Source organism: Amblyomma mixtum, chromosome 1 (genome assembly GCF_055824585.1).
Source record: "Amblyomma mixtum isolate Tamu chromosome 1, ASM5582458v1, whole genome shotgun sequence".
In the NCBI taxonomy this organism is placed as follows: domain Eukaryota; kingdom Metazoa; phylum Arthropoda; class Arachnida; order Ixodida; family Ixodidae; genus Amblyomma; species Amblyomma mixtum.
Genome location: NC_143012.1, coordinates 157,218,060 through 157,231,243, shown reverse-complemented (window position 1 = coordinate 157,231,243; position 13,184 = coordinate 157,218,060). Strand labels below are relative to the sequence as shown.

Here is a 13,184-nt window from a genome sequence, read left to right as displayed (position 1 = left end):
ATGGGACTGCCACTATTCAAAGCCAGCAATCTGGTTTTCCACATGTTGAAGTCTTACATTGATATCAGATATCTCCGGAAACTACCTGCTGCTGTGCTTAAGTGCTATCGTCGTTGTAGACGCCTTATTTTGCACTGTTTCCATACTGAATGAATGCGCATTGAAATCTCTTACTGCCAAGAATACTTCTTCTATAGCGTCTACAGTGTCTTTGGTCGTAGGGCCTGGATTACTTTTAACATCGCCACATATAAGCACGAACGGAAGCAAATAATGGTCGTATTGTACCTGTGGGCATGGAATCACCCTATTAGAAATATTCTCTATATGGTGGCAAGGTAGCTTATAAAAATAACTAACCTGCTCAACAAACAAGAACGCAAGCGTCTCATTCTGACGGTGTTTCTATGCCACTGGTGAAAACCTAGCATATGCCGCCTTTGATCTGCTCTGCCTGCGCTCTTCTTGCTGACACCAACGATTGCACGGATCCGCACAAGCGAGGAATGGCAAGTCGATCCACATTACCGTTGTAGTGTCCGTCCTGGCTGGTCGCCAGGATGCTGTTTTTGTACCTTCTGCTTCCGACTTGATCTTACATACTGCAAACTCCGCAGAAGCGCCAGAAGAGCGCTCACAAAGCAAGGCGTCGATAGCAAGACCTGTGTTGTCGACCGAATTAGCACCGAGAATTTGCGCAACGAAGAAGAACACCAGTAAGTGTCTCATTCCGGAGGTGTTTCCATGACCACTCATGGAATATGAGTAGGCATGAAATATAAGTGCAAAATTTCTTTAATGCAAGTTGCTCTTTCTTTACCAGCTTTAATTTACTGTCCCCAGCAAAAAAATAGAAATTTACGGCAAGTGCCGCAAAATAAATGTACTAAAACGTGATACAAATTGGCTATATATACGCTAGAATCCATCTGATGAGGTGCACAAGGTTGAATGTTGATGGATTTTGGATTTACGAAAACCACGAGCATCAAAAGTTTCGGACACGTCGTCGTTCGAGTAACAGGTCTGCCCTGAAGCTCGTGTCAGTCGCAATATGCTATCTAGAGAACTTACACAGGCAACGTTAAGGCTGCCACATCCGCCCTCTACATTTCCTCGCACTATTGAGAGCGAAGCTGCCCTGTATCAGCAGCTATATACAGACTGGCAGCTTTCTGTCGCCCCAAAACCGACGTTGAAAACACCTCCCCGCCAAACCTTCCACGTGTATCTTTTGAGCAGCCCCAATCCTCTACGCACGGTATTTGAATATGCGAGTGGCCTTCAACCGGCCATCCCTCTCCCTAACAAACAAAAGCTTACCAAACATATTGATGCGGGTAGACGACGACGACAAAGAGCGATGGCGCGAGTGGGAAGAGTAGAAGAGGACAACGAAGTTCGGACTGTGTTCTCGTTGCCGCTCGCAGCTGTTCTTGTCTATTTGTAAATAACTGTAAATATATTCTTTCCCGCAACATATTTGGTGGAGGTGCGGCTTTCCCCTACGTCTACCGACGACGGAGCTCCGCAGCGGCCGCCAGTTGCCTTCCCTCATCATGACCCAAGACGCCGCCCAGCAAACCTCAGCCCCGGCCATGACATCACTCGTTCTTTCTCCCCCTCGTGAACCTGGGACCATTTCTGGTACCGACAACACTGACGTCGACGACTGGATCAACATGTACGAGCGAGTGAGTACCTACAACCGCTGGGATCCGACCCTCATGCTCGCAAATGTAATATTCTATCTAAAAGACACCGCCCGGGTCTGGTATGAGACGCACGAAGACCATCTGACCAGCTGGGACGTGTGCAAAGAGAAACTCCGCGAATTGTTTGGACGGCCGCTCGGCCGAACGCTTGCCGCTAAGAAGGACCTCGCCTCCCGAGCTCAAACATCTACGGAGTCCTATGTGTCGTACATTCAAGATGTGCTGGCCCTCTGTCACAAAGTTGACGCCAACATGCCCGAGTCTGACAAAGTCGGCCACGTGTTGAAGGGAATCGCCGACGATGCCTTCAACTTGCTCGTATACAAGAACTGCACTACAGTCGACAGAATTATTAAGGAATGTCGACGCTTCGAGGAAGCCAAAAGCAGGCGTATTAGCCAGCCGTACACACGCCTCCCCAACACGGCTGCGACTTCTTCATGTGAAGACCTGCGACACCGGGAAACTCCAGCGCCCCCAGAAAATGTGACCCGCATCATCCGACGCGAGCTCGAAGCGATGTCCCCTGCCCCCCTGCATCAACATGATGGCGACAACCGCTTGCCTACCATCTCTCTGGTACAGGCTGTCGTCCGCCAAGAGCTTGCAAACCTTGGTTTCCAGCCCGTCAGCCCTGTACGGTCTTCACCACCACCCGAAATCACTGCGATTGCTCTTGGACGACCTTCGTACTTCTCTCCACGTCGGCGAAACCCTAACGATTGGCGGACAACCGACGACAGGCCCATTTGTTTCCATTGCCACCGCATTGGCTACATCTCCCGCCACTGTCGAAATTATTGGTCCCGTCGCAGCACATACCGTCCTCTCAGCTCCCACCGCGACGACGAACAGCCCAGCCACTACACGCCCCCTCCAGCCCAGCACAGTGCTTCAGTCGACGGCCAGATTACCCGCTCCAGCCGCTCCCCGTCCCCCCTGCGTCGACAGTCTCGTTCGCCCCAACGCCGTCGCTCCTCTCCTGGCCCCTACGGACGCTCGCAAGCGGAAAACTAGACGCTGCAGTGTCTGGAGGTGATGCTGCAGTACAGCCCCAGTCCCAAAATCCTCGATTAGCCCTTCGCGCACACCATAATTTGCTCGCCATTCATGTCGATGGAGTGCCTGTGCGAGCCCTGATCGATACAGGCGCGCACGTATCCGTCATGAGTTCAGCCCTACGACGCCGCCTCCGAAAAGTACTGACCCCTGCACCCAAAGCCGTTCTCCGCGTTGCCGACGGCGGAACGCCTCATGTTGTTGGACTATGCACAGCCCGTGTGACCATATCTGGCCGCCTTACATCCGTTCTGTTCTCTGTTCTGGACCAGTGCCCTCATGAAGTCATTCTTGGCCTCGACTTCCTGTCTGAGCATTCAGCCCTCATTGACTGCGCCACTAATGTTGTTCAGCTTGACCTTCCTCTTTCTGCTGAGACGCCGTCCCCAGTTATACACCGTCTTTGTGCTGTCGACTTTGTCCGTCTACCGCCTCAAGCCGCAACTTACATTTCTTTCTCATCTGTTCCCCCTGTACCTGATGGTCACTACGTAGTCACTCCGGAACTTGACGTCGCCCTGACGCGCAGCATTGCGCTTCCACACATTGTATTTACAATGTCGGCCAACCGAGCGTACCTTCCGGTCCTGAACTTTGGTTCATCCATCCAACCGCTCCCGCGAGGCATCTCACTCGCCACGCTGTGCCCTGCTGCCCAATGTGTGATATCAGTGGTGGACACCTGCTTACCTTCCACTCAGCAATGCCGGCTGCCTGCGGCCCCATCAACTGAGAGCAAAATTACACCATTACTGAGCGCGAGTGTCTTGCCCTTGTCTGGGCAGTGGCTAAATTCAGACCCTACCTGTTCGGCCGTTCATTCGCTGTTGTCACTGACCACCACGCTCTCTGTTGGCTGTCTTCACTAAAAGATCCCACCGGTCGCCTTGGTCGCTGGGCATTGCGCCTCCAAGAATACTCATACTCCGTCGTGTACAAGTCAGGGCGCCATCACCAGGACGCTGACTGTTTATCCAGATACCCTGTGGAACCACCTGACCTAGAGGACGCTGAGACCCTGCCCTGCCTCTTAGCTATCTCCGATCTTGCCGATATTGCCAACGAACAGCTCCACGACTCATCTTTACGTCCTATCTTTGATGGCATCCGTTCTGCAAACCGATCTCCGTCTCTGAACCTTTATGTGCTCCAGAACGGCATTTTGTATCGCCGAAACCTACGCTCCGATGGCCCTCCGCTCCTGCTCGTGATACCCCAACATCTACGCTCTTCTGTCCTTGAAGAACTGCACGACCTACCGACAGCCGGTCACCTTGGCGTGTCCCGCACGTACGCTCGGGTGCGGGATCGCTTCTTTTGGCCTCGTCTCTATCGTTCCGTCAAGCGTTACGTGGCCGCTTGCGACCTGTGTCAACGTCGGAAAAGGCCCTCCACTTTGCCTGCCGGTCTTCTGCAACCCATCGACATACCTCCGGAACCTTTTCACCGTGTTGGCCTCGACCTTCTTGGCCCTTTTCCGACGTCCCTCTCCGGCAACAAGTGGATCGCTGTCGCAACTGATTATACGACTCGGTACGCCATCACGCGTGCTTTGCCGTCCAGCTGCGCTACCGATGTTGCCGATTTTCTTCTGCAAGACGTCATCCTTCACCACGGCGCCCCTCGTCAACTGCTCACCGACCGCGGTCGTTATTTTCTATCCCGAGTAGTTCACGACATTCTTCGTTCGTGTGACACGCAGCACCAGCCAGCGACAGCTTACCACCCCCAAACCAATGGGCTTACGGAAAGGTTCAACCGCACGCTCACCGACATGTTAGCCATGTACGTATCGCCAGACCACCGAGATTGGGACGCAGCCTTGCCTTATGTGACATTTGCATATAACTCTTCCCTTCATGACAGAACAGGCTATTCTCCTTTCTACCTTTTGTTTGGTAGGCATCCCACCTTGCCTTTGGACAAACTCTTGCCGCCTTCTTCAGCCCCCACCACTGCTTACGCTCGGGACGCCATCTCCCAGGCCACGCTGGCGCGCCAAATAGCACGTAGTAGGCTCCAAGCCTCTCAAGTTTCCCAGAAGTCAGCCTACGACCGCCGTCACCAGGCCGTCGAATTTACCCCGGGATCACTCGTCCTTCTCTGGACGCCCTCTCGCAGCGTCGGTCTCTCCGAGAAGCTCCTTTCGCACTGCCGTGGCCCTTACCGTGTCGTGCGCCGTGTTACCGACGTGAACTATGAAATTGCTCCCCTTGAAACCTCGCCATCGTCCTCTGGCGCCACCACCGACATCGTCCACGTCTGTCGCCTTAAACCTTATCACGACGCCCATACGTCGCCGCCCTAACGCCGAGACGGCGTTTCAGCAGCCGGGGGTCCTGATGCGGGTAGACGACGACGACAAAGAGCGATGGCACGAGTGGGAAGAGTAGAAGAGGACAACGAAGTTCGGACTGTGTTCTCGGGGCCGCTCGCAGCTGTTCTTGTCTATTTGTAAATAACTGTAAATATATCTTTCCCGCAACATATTTTATTCAAATCGCCTGTTCGACATCGCCTTTCTAACACGCGTTATATATCTCGAGCACCTGTAATCTTCAAAAATAGCTAAGCGTGGTTCTCGCTGCCACACAGTAAAATCAACATTTTGGCCAATGATGATGACGCCGCCCTCTTCTGCTCTGATAAAATGAGTGTTCGACACTGTTGCAAGTGCTCCATTGTAGGAGGAAGAAGTTGCATGCGCTGCATAGAGTTTTGTGACTTTTCTGGGTCGCTATAAAGATGAGTCTCAGCACCGACAAACTTTTTTGTTCCCTTTATAGAGGCTGGTGAATGTGTCGTGCGCTTTTCGCCCAAGAACTTCTTTCAGAGCTTTCATTTTTCAAAAACCGAAACCACCGCTTACTGGAACCTGTGCTTTTTAGGCGACTAATTGCTCATCTGTCTTTTCTGGAGATGGCCGTGGACAAATTTCAACCTGATACATTAGGGTTTTTCACTGCTGGGTTTTGTTTAGAATACCTGTGCAACCTCTCCAGAAGGCGGAGGACACAGGTTCTCATCGGTTAATAATTCCTCTATCTATATATCAGCAGCCTTACCTATACTTTCTTCACGCCTGTACATGGCCTCTCTGTCAAGAGGCTGACGTGGCCTCTGTGTCAATAGGAAGGCATCTTTCAGAGAGACCTTCTTGAAAGAACAGTCCAAGCCGTGGCTGCCATCCTTGAGGCAGGATAGCCCTCACTACCATAATAATTGCGAAAAGGTGCTGAAGCGCCTTCTGCTTTAGGCGGCTACTCTAAGATACTGAGAGCGACCACCTATTCAGAACTAGCAAAATGACCGCATACTCGAGCTAGGGGCCTGGGGATCATACACCTTATTTAAAGAGCTGAGTGGTATGTAGAGCTCTGCTTGTGTTTGTCATTTTACCGCGGTCTGAAGCGTTCTTCTCCGTGCTGGAAATATGTGAGATGGACTCACTGCGCTCAGCGAGCCGGGACCTACCGACATGAATGAATCAGGAGATCCAGGGGCCTCATGCCTAGAACAAGTGCTTAGAGAGTAGAGACACGAATGATGGTGGCTCAGCGTCAAACGAAGCCACAAGCTTAATTAAGTGCGATAGCCTAACAATGGCTGCCACAGGATAAGATCAATTAGATATAATTTCCACAGCACTGCCATGGACTGAAGTAAAGTTAACTGGTGAATTTAGTTTTAAACCACTTTTTGTAAAAAATAAATTCGATAATGAATAGCAATCAGTGAACGCTTGATTCAGTACCACATCGCGTGTTGTGGCACCTTCGCTCCTGTATCTTGAGTAAGGTGTACAATCATGAGTACAATTCTGCATGCCTGGAAAAACGTGTATCTCGTCTCACACTCACTGCGTGCCACTTTCACTTCGTGTGTAACTCGAAAGGGAAGAGAAATTAATCGCCCGTAGTCGACCGCCCGAAACGTCTAGTTATCCGCATCAGGTTAACCGCAGCGATTTCTCGCATATCCTGCAATGCACAGAGAAGTCAGGGCAGTTCTTATGATTTTCATACTTCGGAAATGAAACGAGGGTTTAGTGCAATGTGTCCGCGAGCACTTGAATTCCGTGTGGGATACGCGACTCACGCACCGGTTTGTGTTCCCTGCTGGTTTTGGAAGCAATTAATGCTGCCTAGTGCACAATGAACTACCGTGACCACGGCGGTGCTTCCAGTCATCACAAAAGCGCCATAGATTAGTACACGCTACCGAGCTTTAGCTATTATCTAGCAATTATGATGCAAAGAACTAGAAAAAGTAACTTTGTACTTTCTCGATCTGGTCAAAATATACTGGGTGAGACGATGATAAAACATAGTGAACACATAATTATTTATACTGGGTGAGACGATGATAAAACATAGTGAACACAAAATTTATCTTAAGTGAGTGTAATGCAGTAGGGTTAGGGACCCCCATAGGTTGCCTTGCGTTTCATTTCATTGCCTTTGATTTGGCGACTTTATGCATTAATTAGAGCGGCTTCCCAGACCGCCAAATATAGGCTCATCGGCAGTAAGCTTCACACCGGCTGCATTACCGTGACGGATATTTCCACGGCGTCGTCTTGCCCACGCGGTTGACATTTCGCCAGCTGCAAGCCCCTCATTTATTTCCTCTTGAGGGACCTTCACAAAGGCTCACGAAACGAGGTAGAAGGTTCGATTCTACCTGTAGACGAGAAAATTTCTTTAAGCGCTTTGCAAATTTAATGCTCAAATACACTAGCTGCTTTGTTATTGGTTCTACTTTAAATTACTACATATTAAGGCCTCGTGATCGTAACTAAGGTAACTTTTAACTATATCGGGGCGCGCGAAAGTGTTCCTATATATGACAGCACACACTACGTGACAAGATGGCGCCACTACTCTCCAACAATGATGTAGTACGTGTGACGTTTGTATCACATAATGAGCGTCTTGGTCAATCCGAATTATCGTCACGCCTCTGCTGCCAGGTTTCACCCGCCACAGTACCTCTAATGTTATCACATTAAAATTTTGGCCATGCAGCGACAGGCTGTCCCCAAGTAGGCTGCAACGCGTTTTAATTGCCACGGTGACCGTCATACTACTATCTAACGTGAAGTGACCTTGGAAAAGGTCTTGCTATCGTGGCGATATTGATAAGAAACGGGTGTCCGAGGGATCGACCTTGCAGCTCCACCTTCCGACTAAGTCATGCCAAAAAGGAGAAATGCGCTGTACTGGCTGGATATTCAGTGTGTCATATCGCGCTTTGTGTGTCGTGTCATTTCTCTCGTGGTCATCAGTTATCTTTGTAGTGTTTGCACATATGATGCAAAGCCAACTAGGGCGAGTTCTTGCACTGTTATTTTGAGTAGTGTGATAGGGTCGGCGCATCAAGCTAACTTCTGACTGCTCGCCAACTTTGCTTCGAAACGATGCATTTCTTGGGTCTAGTTGGCTTCTTATTCTGCACTGCTTTCGCTGCCGGTTTTCGAATTGCTTCCGGGCTAGCTGCGATGTCGAGACGATATTCATCTGACATTCGGACGCCCGGAATTAACAAGCATTTCCCGCTTTTAGAGGAGCGAATGAACGAAGCAATATGAAAATAAGTCTCCCGTACAGAATGCCTGAAAGCTGCTGCGAACCTATCATCTGCTTGTTCCCAGTAATCTTTTATCTTTGGATAACGCCACGCCCCGCACTCTAAAGGCCGATCCCTTTTTGTGAGTGATAACGCCCGCAATAGGAAACGGAGAAATATTATCTCGGTTTGCATGGCGTGGTGTACTGTATTACAAGCGATCGTAAGCAGGTGCAGTGGAGTGGACGGCTAGATAACTGCCATTGCAGTTCCTTACTTTCCGGGCATCATCTATTAGTCTTCTTGTAAAGCGACCAGACACACGCCACCACAAGGTAGGTGACGATATTTATACTTCAGCTTAGGTACTGTTTAGATCCCCATAAAATATTTGTAGATGATGTCATCTTGTGCGCTTTTTCCCGTCTTTTTTCGTTTCGTTACGCTCTGTCGGTGAGATAATTTTTTCATTATGCGGCTGTTGGATTTATCCCGTAGAAGATATCTACCGTCTTTGCGAAAAGTGGCAATGCGGTTTGTTTCCTAGTCATTTAGTGGAGCACTATGGCAACCAATGAGATGCAAATTATTCTTAGGTATGAAGAACCTTCGTCAACTTTTGATTATTAGGGGCCGCGTAAGGAGGAGTGGCATAGTTTTCAGTGCCGAACTTTCGCGCTGGCGTTTGCAAAGTGCTTTATGAACTATCCCACCACAATCAAGTACGAACTATGCGCACAGCAAATGAAAAGTCTACATAATCAGAAAAACTAGCATGACACAAGCCGCCGTCGTTTCCTGGTAGCGCTAGCTTCGTACCTTCGTCTTTCAACGGTGTTCAGCTGAGTGTGCGACGCTGAGACGACAATGACGCTGAGTGTGCGTGCATGAGCGTTCGTTAAGCCTGAGGCCGTACTGTACATATCTCCATAGGGAAATTGTTTGTGGAGACCTCCCCGTAACAATATTGTCACGTAGTGGAGACGGCAGTCCGGTATGACTACGGGAAGGCAGAAAACGGTTTACAAAATAAATTACTTATGGGCTGAGCTGCGCCCACAAACAACTGAACAACTAGGCTACGGCAACTAACCCAGTAAACGTGCTCGGCGGCCATCGAACACAATACAGCCTCTGTCAGGCACGCACGATTTGAAGCTAAGAACCTTCCACATACGGCGTCTAAAGCAGCTACTGAACTCTCTAACCATGTAGAAGCAGTTGCTTGTGTTTGTTGTGTATGTTTACCCGCATGTACACCACTTCCCGTCTTCTTCCAAAATTTCTCCGAAGACTGTAGCTCGGACTCCAGATGGCGACAGCTGCACTTGATTATTGGAGGGATTGTGCACATGTCGACGCAATTGTGCCAGGGCTCAGTTCTGTATCGATAATTGCTGACTGTATTTAAAGACTAAGTGTCGCTACGGTGGAGGAATTGTCAGCAGAACATAATCCCACCAGTTGCGAACAACGACCTTAGCCTCAACCTTCGTGGCTGGGATCATTCGACTTAAACCTATTTCGCGTAACGACCAAATTATTAAGCCGCGTGGCGGCGGCTTTCAACGTCAAAAAAGAGTACGAAATTTCGTAGCATTACTCCACTCTCAAAGAAGCATAAAGCGTCGGTGCTACGCTTTACAACGAAAAGAAACGAAGGCAAAAATAAACAGAGGGAAAGCAAAATTAAAGGGTTCATTAGCGCGCATACAAGACTTGAGGCGCACAACAAGTACAACTTCTGGGCATGCGCGGTGTCGCTGCGACTCTGCCGCATCGAAAATGGCTTCAAGGCCCACTTAACCTCTTCATCGAAGTATCTTGTAAAGTTCGAAATAACGCCGTAGCAGTTTTCTACTAAGTCCTCGAAGGCAGATAGTGCTCCCGCACAGACTCTGTCACCTGCCTAGTATTCTGCGCCCCCTCGTCGTAGGACTTACTTCGTGTGCAGCGTCATCGGACTGGATGCGATGTCGTCATCCATCATTATCGTGGAGGATCTTCTTCATTTGGGCGTGGAGCACCGTCACCTCCAAAAGTTGCTGTATTTAGATTCCCCTACGCAGGCTTGAGGATCCCGTAGGGTAATCCGCTGCGAGGCCGTTGCGCAACTGCTGCGTGGCGACACAAAGCGTGCAGATGAGGGCAGTAGTGACTTCGATGGAGGAATCGTCGTGTGATGGGCGTCACGCAGGTAGTCTTGTACCATGTGATTTTCCTAGCCGGGTTCCGGTCGCGGAGGCCCATCCTCGGAGGCGCATTTATCGGTATGAGCAGTTCCGGAGGATGTGGCCTGCTTCACCACAGAAAACCACAGCTCACGGCTGTCACTTATCCAAACATCGCAGCAGGAGCGTCGCTCGTAGTCTGGACAGGCGGCGGTCTAGAATTGCAAATTACATTGAACCGGGCTTGAGGGGTCACGTCGGAGCCCGCTGATGCGGTCTCTTGCGGCGTAAGTAATTGCTTGAGCTTCCGTTGCAGTCAACGACGACGGGGAGCTAAGCGCATGCTGGACTTTATGTGGACCACATTCATGAGCGTCGCTACCTCGGACTGGTGAAAAAACGGTAGTAGCCTGCACGACATCCCCGAACTCGCGGATAGATACCGCACGTTATCCTCACTCGTAGGCTTGTCGGCTGAGTAGCAAGCCAAGAGCTTTTGAAGTGGTCGCTTCTACTGCCGGATCACGGCATCAATGGGCTTCTAGATGGCATATGTCTGTTCGCTACATTCAGCGGCACTTTAAGGCTGCTGGCGTAGAAGAGCGGAAAAAATTTTCTCTTTAAGGCCACACGCTAGGAAGTTCATTTTTTTCCCTCGTTCACATCGGGAACAACACTTCGAATGGTACGCTTCAGCTCTTGGATAGAGGCGTGGTTGGAGTCGTTCGGGAATTCATTCCTCGACAGGAGGGTTCTCTGAGTTCTTTCTTTTCGACGACGGTCTCAAAGGCCTTTGAATGCACGCTCTTGAAGGCATCCCAATTGTCAAAAAAAGTTTTATGACTCTCAGACAGGATTCGAGATGGTCCTTGAAGTGCGAAGTAGAGGTGTCTCAATTTCGCTGAGTCATTCCACACGTTGAATGCTGCGTACTGCCTAAGATATCTATCCATTCTCCCGCATCTCAATGAGATAGGTCTTGAAAGATGAGCGGCTCACGGGGCCGCAAGCAACCCAGAAGCGATATCTGTGCGGCAGGCTCCACTTCTGCAGCATGGAGCCTTAACGTTCCAGCACCTCCCACAGACGCCACGCAGTGGCAACGGGATTCGGGTACTCAAGGCGGCACACAAAATCTTTGAAAACAAACTATTCGGCTTATCTGTGCTCACAAACAACTGAACAACTCGGCTGCGCTGATAGCAGCAAAAGGACTCAGTGATCGTTGATAAAATCTCCGCCGTTCACGGCCGCACTCCATTTCAAGCTAAGACCCTTGGATAACAGCCACCAAAAGCGGTTGCAACCACCTTCAGCAATATAGAAGCCGGTGTGTGTGGCTGCGATCATTAGAGATAAACCTCGTGGAATCTCCCAGCCAAACAAAGTGATAAAGCTGCGTGGCGTATGCTTTGAACAAGAACAAACAAACAGTGCACATTTTCTTGGCAGTATGACTTGTTTGGACTACGTTGCCCGGCAGTCCCATTATTCTTGTCATGCTTGCTGCCGTTCGACATGTGTTGCAGATCAGCACGTACCGTCTTTGTCAAAAGTAACCACGCTGCATGGTTTGCTTCTAGCTTGTATAGTGGCGCCCTTGTGGCTTTCCTAAACATCAAAAGGCTGGTTGGTTGGTTGGTTCATGGCGTTTAACGTCCCAAAGCGACTAAGGCTATGAGAGACGCCATAGTGGAGGGCTCCGGAAATTTCGACCACCTGGGGTTCTTTAACGTGCACTGACATTGCACAGTACACGGGCCTCGAATTTCTCCTCCAAAGAAATTCAGCCGCCGCGGCCGGGATCGAACCCGCGTCTTTCGGGCCAGCAGCCGAGCACCATAGCCACTGAGCCACCGCGGCGGCCTATATCAAAAGGCGTTGAAAGGTAAGAATATCCCCAGTTCTTTTCGTTATAACGACGATTTCATCTGCAGGGAAGCTGTAACGGCTCCAACGTACGAGCTAGAAGCAAACCATGCAGCCTGGTTTGTTTTGACAAAGACTGTACAGGGTTGGTCAACAGTTCCCAGGCCACATGGTCCGGTTTTCAGCGGTATATCCTGGCCCTTAAGATTCCGATAGAGCTATCGAGGTTCTCAGATGGTAGAACGATCCTTCTATTATCTACAGATATTTTGAGCTTCGAGGGTATCTCAACAGCCCGACTATGCACCTCAGAAGCATACCCTGTGGCCTTGGAACTTTTGACTGACCCTGTACATACATCAACGCGAAAGTGCGTTGCCCAAGAAAGCTGATGTTTGCCTAAATCCTACGTAATTGTACATGCGCTTTTAAAGAAACAATCCGCAACCGCTTCACGGAACAACGTTCCACTCAGGGATGGTAGCGACTGCGATGCGCATGAGCAGTATATTCAAGAGGGGCTCCCGAAAACCACCTGCGCTCTATGCTAGGCTTCGTTCCTGTTTCCTACGCTGCCATTCAGGCCCGACTGTTTCCTACCACTGTTTCAAACTATTTATCCTTTCATGCGCTATTCAAGCCATTCTTCCGGCAACAGCGGTCGAGTTGTATATTTATAATAAGAAATGCCCCTTCCATTAAACTTGATCACGCACTTTCTGTGCACTTAGTGAAAAAGTGCATTTCACAATACAGGTATGAATGCTGCCCGCAGGATCTGTCAAGTTACGCATGCTTGATT

General features: G+C 49.9%; 1 protein-coding gene across 5 annotated transcripts in view; it reads left to right on the top strand.

Moving 5' to 3' along the window:
• The window catches only part of LOC149369481 (luciferin 4-monooxygenase-like), a 112,028-nt gene that overhangs the window by 1,301 nt on the left and 97,543 nt on the right, over positions 1 to 13,184 (top strand). Inside the window, exons 1-2 of one of the 5 annotated variants that reach the window (XM_089558853.1) lie at positions 12,015 to 12,138; positions 12,392 to 12,401. The exons of the other annotated variants lie outside the window; for them this stretch is intronic. The gene's annotated coding sequence lies outside the window, so the exon portion shown is untranslated. Of the gene's footprint in view, positions 1 to 12,014; positions 12,139 to 12,391; positions 12,402 to 13,184 lie in introns of those variants that run through there. 5 annotated transcript variants of the gene reach the window in all.